At 38.3% G+C, this 13755-nt stretch overlaps 1 long non-coding RNA gene across 2 annotated transcripts; it reads left to right on the plus strand.

Annotated features, from left to right (window-relative positions):
- Positions 1–492: 492 nt before the first annotated feature.
- LOC134807873 (uncharacterized) lies at positions 493–10348 on the plus strand. 2 transcript variants are annotated; one of them, XR_010149344.1, is made up of 5 exons: positions 493–581; positions 3155–3250; positions 3343–3490; positions 3762–3982; positions 10098–10348. It is a non-coding gene; the product is annotated as an uncharacterized LOC134807873 (long non-coding RNA). The 2 variants fall into 2 exon arrangements; XR_010149345.1 differs by lacking the exon at positions 493–581 and having other exon boundaries at positions 3343–3472.
- The last annotated feature ends 3407 nt before the right edge of the window (positions 10349–13755 follow it).

Genomic DNA, 13755 nt, shown 5'->3' on the forward strand with positions numbered 1-13755 from the left:
TGAACTCAACATTGGATCAAATGGATCTGATAGACCTTTACAGAACTCTGCACTCAAAAACAACAGAATATGCATTCCTCACATCATCATATGCCACATACTCTAAAATCAACCACATAATTGGACATAAAGCAATCCTCAGCAAATGCAAAACAACTGAACTCATACCAAATACACACTGAGATCACAGTGCAGTAAAAATAGAAGACTAAGAAAATTGCTGAAAATCATGCAATTACATGGAAATCAATCAACATGCTCCTGAATGACTTTTTAATAAATAATGAAATTAAGGCAGAAAACAAGAAGTTCTTTGAAAATAATGAGAACAAAGTTGCAACATACTACAGCCTCTGGACATAGCTAAGGCAATGTTAGGAGGGAAATTTATAGCACTAAATCCCACATCAAAAAGTTAGGAAGAACTCAAATTAATAACCTAACATCACAACGGAAAGAACTAGAGAAGCAAGACAAAACCCCAAAGCTAGAGGAAGACAAGAAATAACTGAAAATCCGAGCTGAATTGAAAGAAACCGAGACATGAAGAAAAAAAAATTCAAAAGATCTACGAATTCAGGGTAGGTTTCTTGAAAATATTAATAAGAAAGTCTGCTAGCAGACTAATACAGAGGATGATTGAAATAAACACAATTAGAAATGACAAAGGGAATGTTACCACTGACCCCACAGAAATAGAAACAACCATCAGAAACTACTGCAAACACTTCTATGCATACAAACTAGAAAACTTCAAAGAGATGGATAAATTCCTGGACAAATACACCCTCCCACAACTGAGCCAGGAAGAAATTGATTTACTGAACAGACCAATAACAAGCTCCGAAATTGAATCAGTAATAAATAACCTACCAATCAAAAAAAGCCCAGAACATGATGGATTCCCAGCCATATTCTACTAGAAATACAAAGAAGAGCTGGTACCATTTTTACAGGAACTATTTGAAAATATTGAGGAGGAGGAACACCTCCCCAACTCATTCTATGAGGCCAACATCATCTTGATACCAAAATCTGGCGCACACACACACACACACACACACACACACACACACAAACTTCAGGCCAATACCCTTGATGAACATCAATGCAAAAATCCTCAACAAAATACTGGCAAACCAAATCCAGCAGCACATCAAAAAGTTAATCCATCATGATCAAGTATGCTTCATCCCCAGGATGCAAGGTTGCCTCAACATACACATGTCAATTAATCTGATTCATCCCATAAACAAAACTAAAGATAAAAACCATGTGATTATCTCAATATATGCAGAAAAGGCTTTCAATAAAATTCAAGGCCTCTCCATATTAAAAACTCTAAAAAATCTGGGTATTGAGGAAACATAGCTCAAAGTGATGAGCTGTTTTTGTACCAGTATCATGCTGTTTTGGTTACTGTAGCCCTGTAGTATAGTTTGAAGTTGGGTAACATGATGCCTCCAGCTTCGTTCTTTTTGCTGAGGATTGCTTGGCTATTAGGGCTCTTTTTTTTTTTGGTTCCATATGAATTTTGAAATAGTTTGCTCTAGTTCTGTGAGGAATGCCATTGGTAATTTAATAGGGATAACTTGCATCTGTAAATTACTTTGGGCAGTATAGCCATTTTAATGATGTTAATTCTTCCTATCCATGAGCATGAAATGTTTTTCCATTTGTTTGTGTCTTCTCTGATTTCTTTGAACAGTGTTTTGTAATTCTCCTAGAGATCTCTTAGAGATCTTTCACCTCCCTGGTTAGCTGTATTCCTAGGTATTTATTTTTTCTGTGTGTAGCAATTATGAATGGGATTGTGTTCTTCATTTGACTCTCTGCTTTACTGCTAGGAATTTTTGCACATTGATTTTGTATGCTAAGACTTTGCTAAAGTTTATCAGCAGAAGGAGCTTTGGGGCTAAGACTATGGGGTTTTCTAGATATAGAATCATGTCATCTGTAAACAGAGACAGTTTGACTTCCTGTCTATTCCTCTCTTCCCTCCTCTGTTTGGATGCCCTTCCAGTTTTGCACATTCAGTGTAATGTTGGCTGTGGGTTTGTCATGGCTAGCTCTCATCATTTTGGCACTTCCGACTAGAAGTGCAAGAGGGGCCAGTGTTGTTGTTACCTGAAAGGTAAGTGCAGCCCACAAAAATGCAGTGAAGAAGAAGATATATGCATATGTTTAAGTTAATACAATTGAGATACATTTAGCAGACAGAATCAATAGAGTTGATGAGTGACTGACTGGATGTGTGGGGAGTTTATATCACTCCCAGGTTTTTGACTTGGGCAACTGGGCACTCAAGAAGGAAAAAGAGGATCCAGGGAGAGGAACTTTTCTGAGGACTGGGGTAGGGCTGAACAGCTGCATTCGAGACTGGTGGAGGGTGGGCTGGGCATGGGATGCACAAATGGAGATTCCACTGGGTCTGCAGCTCACACATAGGCATGACCAGCATAGAGATAGAGAGGCCCCAGTGCTGCTGAGTAACTGTGATTCCCCAGGTGATGGCATCAGCTGAGAAGGGAAGGAAGCCTATGTGAGGACACTGAAGAAGGAGTGAGCAGACAATAAGAAGCCCACAGAAGACAGAGAAGGAACAACTAGAGGGAGAAGCCAAGGCAGGCATGTGTGGTAACATATAGGAACTGAGGGAGAGGACATTTCAAGATGGAGAGGATGCCATACAACAGGACTATGTGATGGTTTTTGGCTGTGTCCATAGGAAGTCACAACAGGCAAGGGAAAGAAACCAGAACCCAGTCATGGAGTTAAGAAGTGAGTCAGAGAGGAGATGGGTAGGGACAGTGAGGTAAGGCCTCTTTTTAAGGAAGTTTGGCTGAAGGATAGACTAGCTGGACATATATGCTGGCTGTGTGGGGTAGAGGGAGGAATGATGGAGGGTAGGAGAGCCTTGAGCCTGCGAGAAGAGTCTCCTAGAATAGAGAAGCTGAGGTTAAAGTTGTGGAAGACAGTGGGGATAACTGAGTGACAGATAATCAGGAGAAGAAAAGGAGATCCAGAATCATGACAGAGAGATGACCTTTGCCAAGAGCACAGCCATCTTTCACTGCACAGAGAGGTAGGACAAAACGATTGGTGTTCAAGAATTGGTTTGTAGCACAATATTTTAACTATGTCCTTTAAAAAGTTTCTCCACAGACACTACCCAAAGCAGTCCTTCACTACAGTGGCAGACAGACCTGAAAATTTTCATCTGAAGCAGCAGAGTGAACTGCAGAGTCAGGTAATTTCTAGAAGGCTTGCTTTGTTCCATTGATACTGAAGATTATTCATGAGGCCAGTCTTCTGAGATTTCTGTCATTTCTCTCATGCCAGGTCACCAACCAGTGTGGAGGCTAAAAGCGGGCCTCTTCGGGGATTCCAGGTGGAAGTGTTGGACATCTGTAGTATTCCTGGTCTCGAATCATCCTGATATTCTTCATTTTGTTATTCACATTGGACTAGGGCAAGGAAATGAGTTCTGGTCAGAGTCAATGTTTCCCAACAATGTTGATTTATTTGGTCCTAAATATTTAAACACATTTTATAAATAGCTTTTCCACACCACATATATAGGGAAAAACGGAATTAACTTGGCCCAGCAGCACTGTTTGTGGGGCTAACAACCTGTGTATCTCACACCAACCCTAAGCTTTGTTTCCCTCCTGTCACTTTGCTCCTATTTCTTTCATATGAAAGAATGTTCATTTTCTTTGAAAATGAGCTCATTTCCTCATTTTCTTTCCATCTTTCAGCAGGAACAAAGATCACCACAACTGGCTCCCCTTCAACTATGTTAGATGGCAACTTGCATTCAGTATGGTGAAACACATCAGTTAAGACTGGGGTTGTGCATGGCAGGACTTTCTACAAGGACACCCAGTCTCCTTAATAAACATGAGATGCTCTCTTTCCAGAAGTTCTCTTGCCTGACACAGCATAGGAAGATGCTGAACGGCCACACAGTGATCCATTGGTCAGTGGTGATGTAAGGAGGTCGGAGGGGAGGAGTGAGGAGAAGTAGGGAAGACTAGGTGGTTGTAGGCCTCCTTCATCTGTTCATTGGCTGTGGCATTAGGCCAGCTACTCTTTGCACTTCTGTAAAGTGAGACGGTCGATCTTGTCTGCCTCTCTAGAGGATGGCTGCAGGTGTCAAATGGGGTAGTTAGGTGGGAGGGCATTTCACACCCTATTTTTAACACCATATTTACCACCACCATTTCACACCATATTTTTAACAAAGTTAAAAAATATGACTTTGGAGGCTTGTTATATTGATGAGGATTATAATCCCTGAGAATTCCTGGTATGAAAAAGGGAAAAGAAGATAATTTGTGAAAGAAATAAGTGTCCAGTTACTAGTCTTTGAAAAGGGTCAGTCTGTAGCTCTTCTTAATGAGAATAGGCAGTTTTCAGTTGCTCAGGGTCAGATTTCCTTAGTGGTGTATCTAATCACAGGAAAGATTGTGGTTCCCTCCAGTCTCTTTCTGGGGGAATTGAGCCCACTTCTCATTTCATTTAATTAGATGAAATAGAACTCAAAGTACAATTTACTGTTGTTTAACAATGCCACAAAGACATGGTTGGGAGCTATTTTTTGATTTGTGTAAAATGCTGTTTTTGTGTGCTCTAATGGTTCCAAAAATTGGGTGCTGGCTAAAGAGAGATACTGTTACAGAAGCCAGCAAGAAGACCTCTGTTCATTCACACCCCCGGGGGTATCAGGAATTGACTCCAGTGTGCAAATCCAGTTTGCCTATCTTCTCAAGTTAGGGTTAATCGGATAATTCTGGAGAAGTACACATTGAAAACTAGAACTAAGCCAAGCAATTAAATACATTTCCTGCCTATTACATGCCTTGGTACTGTGCAAAAGAGCTCACAGGGCATCTGAGGAAAGATCACTAACACACACCTCAAATGACTGTGTCTGATTTCCTGGAAGGACTCAGAAAGGGAGTGATCACTGTGGATTGGACTGGATAGTGCCTCATGCTGGAGGTGGGCTTTGAATGGAGCCTTGAAGGTCGAGAAAAAGTGATATAAACACTGGCTCCTTCCTTTTAAAGGGACACCACACTCTTTGGGCTTAGTGGTTATAGATGCCTTTAGCGCAGCCCAGGAGCAAGCATTTGTTGTCTACCTATCACGTGCTTGGCTTTGGAAATGCAAATAAAAAAGGAGGTCACTATTTTATGAAAGGATGATTTTATTCACCTTGATGTAGCCAGCAGCAAGCTTCAGAAGGCGGCACATACAATAATGATGGGCTGGTGAGATGAGAGCTAATGGAGAGATGTACAAAGTGCCATGGGATCACCAAGCAGTGGTCAGGTGAAGGCATCTGATTTTCTTTAAGATCTTGCTCAAATGTCATCTCCTCTAGAAGAAAATGTAGGGCTTCATCAGTCAGACAACATGGGGAAATTGATCTCAGTTCAAGAAACATGTACATGTATTGATTATCTAATACATTCAAGCAGTTGTGCACTGGGGATAGAAAAATATCATCATCATCATCATCATCATCAACAACAACAACAATCTTGCTGTATGCCAGGCACATAATTTTACATGTATTATCTCATTTAATCTCAAACAACTCTATGCTATAGGTGTTTATTATTATCGCTATTTAGATGAAACATTTAACCTTAAGAGAATTTAAATAAGTTGCACTTGCAAGCTTAGCAGGTGAGGAATCAAATTTGGAATAGGACCTAGATCAGTGATCCCCTAGATCTACAATCTTAACCAGTACCCTGTTCTCTCTGCTTAGAGAGCACCTAGAGAAAATCTGTAAGCAAATAATCACAAAACAAGGGATGACACAATATATGTAAATGTAGGATATTACATTAAGTGGAAGAAGGAAGAAGGTCATTATTTACTTTTTCTGGGTGAGAGATGAAAACACTTCTGCAAGAGTATTTCCAATTTCACCAAAGTATGGAAAGATGTTTATCCTAATAACAATACTCAGTAAATGGTATTTGATTTAACTTCAGCCTAGTACATGATTTGATTCTAAAACAGAACATTTCCTTAGAATTTCGATATCTGGAATTCTATAGCTCAATGGTTTTGGTGGAAAATTGACTATTAATATTTTATATACTTCTTTTAATAGTTTTGGGGCTAAATGAATCAAATCTATTCATAACTAAGTTTTCAAATTCTGAAATCTTTTAGAGTTGTTTAGTTAAAACTAGCTCTTTTCTTCCAGTTCGTTAGCTTACCAAATGAGACAAAATAAAAAACAAAAATTTATTTTCAGTCCGATATAGAGAGTTATTTATAGTTACATGGTGCTATTTTATTTTCAGTCCGATATAGAGAGTTATTTATAGTTACATGGTGCTATCTCTTCCTTTAAAAACATTTCTTCTTTCTTTTTTTCTCCCTCTCTCTTTTTGAGGGGATTATAAACACTGCCAGTATTTTTTGCCTAAAGGGTAAATCCTCTTAAACTCTTTCGGGATCTATATTAGGTGCCAGATGGTCATAAGAAAATTATGTGAGATACTGGTGAATAAACAAGCAAACCAGAGCTAGGTTTTCAGAATAGATGCTAGCCAGTAGTTCACAGGCATTATCCAGCAACTGGTGGGGATCTACTTGGCCAGCCCGTGACCACTGAGATGTGAACTTCCCTGGACCTTGGCAGTCAAGAGGGAGAGAGGCAGAGAAAGCTCCATTATCATCACTAATTCCCTTTTGACCACACGTGACAGCACGACCTGCTTCAAAGAAATAAGATAAATGGTGGTTAGGTGCCCCCACAGGCCCACAGTAGCCCATTCAACAAAGAGCAAAAGTAAAACTACTCCTGATGGATTTAGCAACATCATAGTTCACTTGTGAGGCAACAGGCTTTTATTGCTTGCTTTGGGACTGGCTTCTTCTCATTTTCTGTAGGAAAGTGAGCCTACCTGACTTAGAAACAAAATTTTGGAACACAAACCCTTTGTAAGTTGGGAGATCCCTAAACTAAAATTTCAAGTGAGATGAAAAGCCCCTTGAGAAAGAAATTTCTGGCTGGGCATGGTGGCTGATACCTCTAATTCCAGCACGTTGGAAGGTTGAGGCAGGAAGATCACTTGAGGCCAGGAGTTTGAGACCAGCCTAAGCAACATAGGGAAACCCCTGTGATATAGTTTGGATCTGTGTCCCCACCCAAATCTCATGTTGAACTGTAATCCCCAGTGTGGTAGGTGGGGTCTGGAGGGAGGTGACTGGATTAGGAGGGTGGATTTCTCATGAATGGTTTAGTACTATCTCCTTGGTACTCCTCATGATAGCAGGTGAGCTCTCGCAAGATCTGGTTGTTTAAAAGTGTGTGGTATCTCCCCCCTCACTCTCTTGTTCCTGCTTTCACTATGTGACATGCCTGCTCCCCCTTCACAATCTGCCAATAAATTGTGGCAGGTTATGAGTGTGTGTAATTTATGAGTGCTGATAGGATGAAAGATAGAAAATGATTTTAGATAGAAAGAAAATAATTCTGGAAGCTTTGAGTCTTCCTCTTGTAATCTATGTTGGTTCTTTTTTAATATCCCGTTTCAGCACTTACTGACTTGGAGTCTCTCTCACAATGACTAAATGTAATATGAGATTCTAGGATGTATACTAGAACAGAAAATGGAAACTAAATAAAAACTGAGGAATTCTGAAAAAGTATGGTCTTTAGATAATAATAAGATAACAATATTGATGCCTTAATTGTAATGAATGCACCACACTAATATAAAATTTTAGTAATAGAGAAAGCAGAGTTTGGGTACTTACCAGGAATATTATACTATTTTCACAATGTTTCTGTAAACCTTAAAGTGTTCAAAAATTAAAATTTTATTTAAGTCAATTGCAATATATAAGATTAATTGAACCCAAATTGTGGAAAATATAACTTCTGTTATAATGTTCCTTGGAAGCTTCTAAAGACAAGGCCTTTCTTTTCTATTTTTAGTAAAAATTACACGTATTTTCAAGTCAAACTGTTAATATGTGACAATATTTGCAGTACTGAAAGCTTAATAACTTATAGATTCATGGTAATGAAAAGCAAAGCATAGTGTTGTTTTTGGTTTTGGAATACTGTATGAAATATGTAATCTTTTTTTTTTTAAAGATGGATTCTCACTCATTTGCCCAGGCTGGAGTGCAGTGGGATGGTCTCAGCTCACTGCAACTTCTGCCTTCTGAGTTCAAGCAATTCTTCTGCCTCAGCCTCCCCAGTAGCTGGGACTACAGGCATGTGCCACCATACCTGGCTAATTTTTTTTTTTTTCTATTTTGAGTAGAGATGGGGTTTCACCATTTTGGCCAGGCTGGTCTCGAATTCCTGACCTCAGGTGATCTGCCCACCTTGGCCTCCAAAAGTGCTGGGATTACAGGCATGAGCCACCGTGCCTGGCCAAAACATGTAATCTCTTATTCAAGGTTTATAATAACAGTTATGTGATACTCAGTAAGGGATGGTGATCTATATAAAATAAAAGGCCAGGCACAGTGGCTTATGCCTGTAATCTCAGCATTTTGGGAGGCCAAGACACGAAGACTGCTTGAGTTCAAAACCAGCTTTGTCAGCATAGTGAGATCTCATCTCTACAAAAAAATCAAAAACATTAGCTGGGGGTGGTGTCACACACTGGTAGTCCCAGATATTTGGGAGGATGAGGTAGGAGGATCCTACCTGAGCCTGGAAGACAAAGGCCACTGCACTTCAGCCTGGGTGACAAAGTAGGATCCTATCTCAAAATAGATAGATAGATAAATAGATAGATCAATGTTATTTATCTCAATATTTGAAAGAAAAGTTGAAAAACCTCTGAGCTCAACTAAGAATCAGTTTCTAGAATAAACAGAAGTATAAATCATTATACCTCTTTACTTTAAAAATATTACAGACATTATAAGTATTTTAATAACAAAAAAATCAAATACTTTATATATACTTTGTAATCTGTCCTTTACAAAATCATTTAACCTTTATAACAGGAGCTACTATGGTGCTCATTCCACAGATGAGGTGCTGAGGTTTAGTGAACTGAATAGCTTGTTCACAGACAGTTGGAGACAGAGACTCAGTTTGCCCATACAAAGATAATTTTAACCAATAGCATTTTACAATAGAATATCATAATACCTATGAATTCTAAAAACATTTTATTCAAATCTCTCTTTTAATATTAGCACCTCTTCAACCTCTTCTTGACTCTACCACCAAATTTATCTTCCTAATTTCTCTTACCCTGTAAATTTCTGTCTGTGTGTGTGAGTGTGTGTGTGTGTGTGTGTGAGAGAGAGAGAGAGAGACAGGGAAAGAGTGAATTTACCAAAAAAATAAGATAGGAAGGTTGTCGTAACATCTTCCCTTTTATTTCTCAATTCTGAAGTCCCCGTTTTCATCCCTGGGAGAGTTGTTCTAGGATAGGGTAGCTAAAGGAACAGAGAAAATCAGAGTAATGGAATTAGCTAAAAGGGAAAGTGGTGACCTGAAGACCAAACACTAAAGAAGGGGCCAGTGAATGGCAAAGAAAGTGCAGAGCAAAACATGCAGGTAGATGGGGTCCTAGTTAGTGAAGGCCCACAGGCTGGAGGGTAAACCCATGCAAGGGTAAAGTTTAATACAGTGAAAATATAAGATGGGAGACCTACCACAGAGAACCAACACTTGGCATGTTTCTGATGACAGTGTTTAGATTGCAGTGGTTCTAAAAATTAAGTGATTTTGGAATTGGCATTCCATGTCATTTTAAAAGATAAATGATAAAGTAAATGTTTTATTCAGATCTCTCCCTCCCTCCCCACCCACCTTTTTCCCTCCATTCTTCTGTTTTTAATGGGGACGTTTAAAATCCAATCTCACATTAATTTTTTCTTAAGTGTAAATAATGGGAAAACTTCACTTTGAGAGGGGACTCCTCAGTAGACCTCCATAATTTCCTGGCTTTTACTGCCAGCTAGTCATCAGGAATAGCCATGGCTAAGAGAGTACCAACTGGGCAAGCCAGTGAATTATACCAGTGCATCTCAGATTTATTGATTTGTTTAACTTTTGTTTTTTGTTCTTTTTTTTTTTTTTCCAGAGATAGAATCTCACTATGTTGACCAGGCTGGTCTTGAACTCTTGGCACCCAAGCGATCCTTTTGCCTGGAATCCCAAAGTGTCAGATTTACTGAAGAATATTTCATTGTAATTACTTTTTATACTTTATAGGTCAAGAGCTCTGTTTTAAAGACAAAATTTATTGAATATACTTTTTCAAACAAAGTTTCATGTTCTAATCATTGTATGATTTCAGCATTAAATGAAACACAGTAAAGAAAGTTGGGCTGATGTTGTTGGTGGTTGTTTTTGTATTCTGATTACAGAACTGTATTTTGAGTGGGCTGAACATAGAGTAAATGCATCCTCAGCTGCTGGTATAGAAACTTTTTTTCCATGAGTGAAACTGCACATTGGGGATGGTGGGTCGGGGCTGTGAGTCCAGAGAGTTAAGCAGTAACCCCAAAGATTTTAACTGGGATCCAGAACAGCTTTTATCATCGCTCTTCTTTATGTCTATATTTATCTTTAGTAATTGTACCATATGCTGCATTTTCCACTGGTTACATAGGTAAGCCTAGTCCTCCCCACAACATTCTTACACCAATGATGGTGACAATATGCTGTATTTCTTTTGTATCAACTCCTTACTTACTGTAGCTACTCAAATGTACTAAGACCACTGGTACTAATCTGCAAACTAATTTTGAAGTACCTGGAAGTACAGATTTGAAAACCTTTTATAGCAATCTGACATTGCCACAATATTTTACATTTTACAAAAAATAAAAGTCTTTCACTCTGGGTAGTTTGAAAAGCACCACTGCAGAGAAAATAGTTGACACTTCACAAATGCTTATTTGATTTTCCTGAAGGTGATAAGTAAATTAGATATTCTATAATGCGTTATCTTTAACACAAAAATTAAAGTATTTAAACAATTAAATAACAGAAATTCAGATTCATGGTAAAATCAAAGAATATAAACGAAAAATTCCCTATATTTTCTATATTTTCTCAGAAAATATCAATAAATATATTTTCTGAGAAAATATAAATAAAATTTCCCTACATTTTCTGAGCTTGAGTAACTCTTTAACAAAATGTTGACATAGATAAGCACTTCAGCATTCATGGATAAGCATACTTTCATAAAATCTGAAGAAAAATATATTTGATAATTCCAATGCCTGTCTCAGAGCTACTTTTTCTGCTGGTACCTCTGACTGGAATGCTTTCTCTCTCAACTCATACTTTTAAATTCTAGCCCCCTTTCAGGATCCAAATGCTCCATTTTGTAGAACATGTTTATTAAAATAGTTTATACTCTCTTATTGTATTATTATATGATGCCTTAATTCATGGCAACTTGTTAATATGTCATATTTCCTCTTAAGCTTCTTAAGACGAGACCATTTATTATCACTTTGTATATTTTTAATCTTTCCCAGAATAGGTGCTCTATAAATGCTTACTCAGTTAACATCATTAAATAAGGCAACACAATGTAATTTTCACTATTAATAATGACTGCATTAGCAGGGCAAGGACTCTGAGGTATTTGTCTGACAAGCATTCAAAATTGCTAGCCAATGTTAGAACTAGAAATTTTGGAAAAGGTAGTGAGGTCAAGTCATTGACTGACCTTGGCTTTACTCATACATACTCTAACCAGATGGATACACATCAGAGCCTCAGCGTCTCAGAGTTTAAATGGGCCATAGGCACCACCTAAACTAATAGTCAAACCAGAAAAAGTATACGAGGACACTTGGAAGATGTATTGAGTTGTTAACCTAAAAGTTAAGAGAACCAAGAATCTAAATGGTGGTTGGTTAAGAAAAATACCATCTCACAAAAGAATACTCCTAAACACTACTGCAAAAAACATACTTTTGGGGAAAATAGACCCATATGGTTTGTACACATTCTCAAATATCTAAAATTGACTTCGGCTTGATATGTAGTTCTACATGCTTCTGTTAGATTTCCAATTTATCTCTGTTTTGGTACCAGTACCATGCTGTTTTGGTTACTGTAGCCTTGTGGTATAGTTTGAAGTCAGGTAGCGTGATGCCTCCAGCTTTGTTCTTCTGGCTTAGGATTGACTTGGCAATGCGGGCTCTTTTCTGGTTCCATATGAACTTTAAAGTAGTTTTTCCCAATTTTGTGAAGAAAATCATTGGTAGCTTGATGGAGACGGCACTGAATCTATAAATTACCTTGGGCAGTATGGCCATTTTCACAATATTGATTCTTCCCATCCATGAGCATGGAATGTTCTTCCATTTGTTTGTATCCTCTTTTATTTCCTTGAGCAGTGGTTTGTAGTTCTCCTCAAAGAGGTCCTTTATGTCCCTTGTGAGTTGGATTCCTAGGTATTTTATTCTCTTTGAAGCAATTGTGAATGGGAGTTCACTCATGATTTGGCTCTCTGTTTGTCTGTTATTGGTGTATAAGAATGCTTGTGATTTTTGTACATTGATTTTGTATCCTGAGACTTTGCTGAAGTTGCTGATCAGCTTAAGGAGATTTTGGGCTGAGACAATGGGGTTTTCTAGATATACAATCATGTCATCTGCAAACAGGGACAATTTGACTTCCTCTTTTCCTAACTGAATACCCTTTATTTCTTTCTCCTGCCTGATTGCCCTGGCCAGAACTTCCAACACTACGTTGAATAGGAGTGGTGAGAGAGGGCATCCCTGTCTTATGCCAGTTTTCAAAGGGAATGCTTCTAGTTTTTGCCCATTCAGTATGATATTGGCTGTGGGTTTGTCATAAATAGCTCTTATTATTTTGAGATACGTCCCATCAGAGATACAGACCAATGGAACAGAACAGAGCCCTCAGAAATAATACCACACATCTACAACCATCTGATCTTTGACAAACCTGACAAAAACAAGAAATGGGGAAAGGATTCCCTATTAAATAAATGGTGCTGGGAAAACTGGCTAGCCGTATGTAGAAAGCTGAAACTGGATCCCTTCCTGACACCTTATACAAAAATTAATTCAAGATGGATTAAAGACTTAAATGTTAGACTTAAAACCATAAAAACCCTAGAAGAAAATTTAGGCAATACCATTCAGTATATAGGCATGGGCAAGGACTTCATGTCTCAAACACCAAAAGCAATGGCAGCAAAAGCCAAAATTGACAAATGGGATCTAAGTAAACTAAAGAGCTTCTGCACAGCAAAAGAAATTACCATCAGAGTGAACAGGCAACCTACAAAATGGGAGAAAATTTTTGCAATCTACTCATCTGACAAAGGGCTAATATCCAGAATCTACAAAGAACTCAAACAAATTTACAAGAAAAAAACAAACAACCCCATCAAAAAGTGGGCAAAGGATATGAACAGACACTTCTCAAAAGAAGACATTTATGCAGCCAACAGACACATGAAAAAATGCTCATCATCACTGGCCATCAGAGAAATGCAAATCAAAACCACAATGAGATACCATCTCATACCAGTTACAATGACGATCATTAAAAAGTCAGGAAACAACAGGTGTTGGAGAGGATGTGGAGAAATAGGAACACTTTTACACTGTTGGTGGGACTGTAAACTAGTTCAACCATTGTGGAAGACAGTGTGGTGATTCCTCAAGGATCTAGAACTAGAAATACCATTTGACCCAGCCATCCCATTACTGGGTATATACCCAAAGGATTAGAAATCATGC

Source organism: Pan troglodytes, chromosome 12, assembly GCF_028858775.2.
Source record: "Pan troglodytes isolate AG18354 chromosome 12, NHGRI_mPanTro3-v2.0_pri, whole genome shotgun sequence".
Lineage (NCBI taxonomy): Eukaryota > Metazoa > Chordata > Mammalia > Primates > Hominidae > Pan > Pan troglodytes.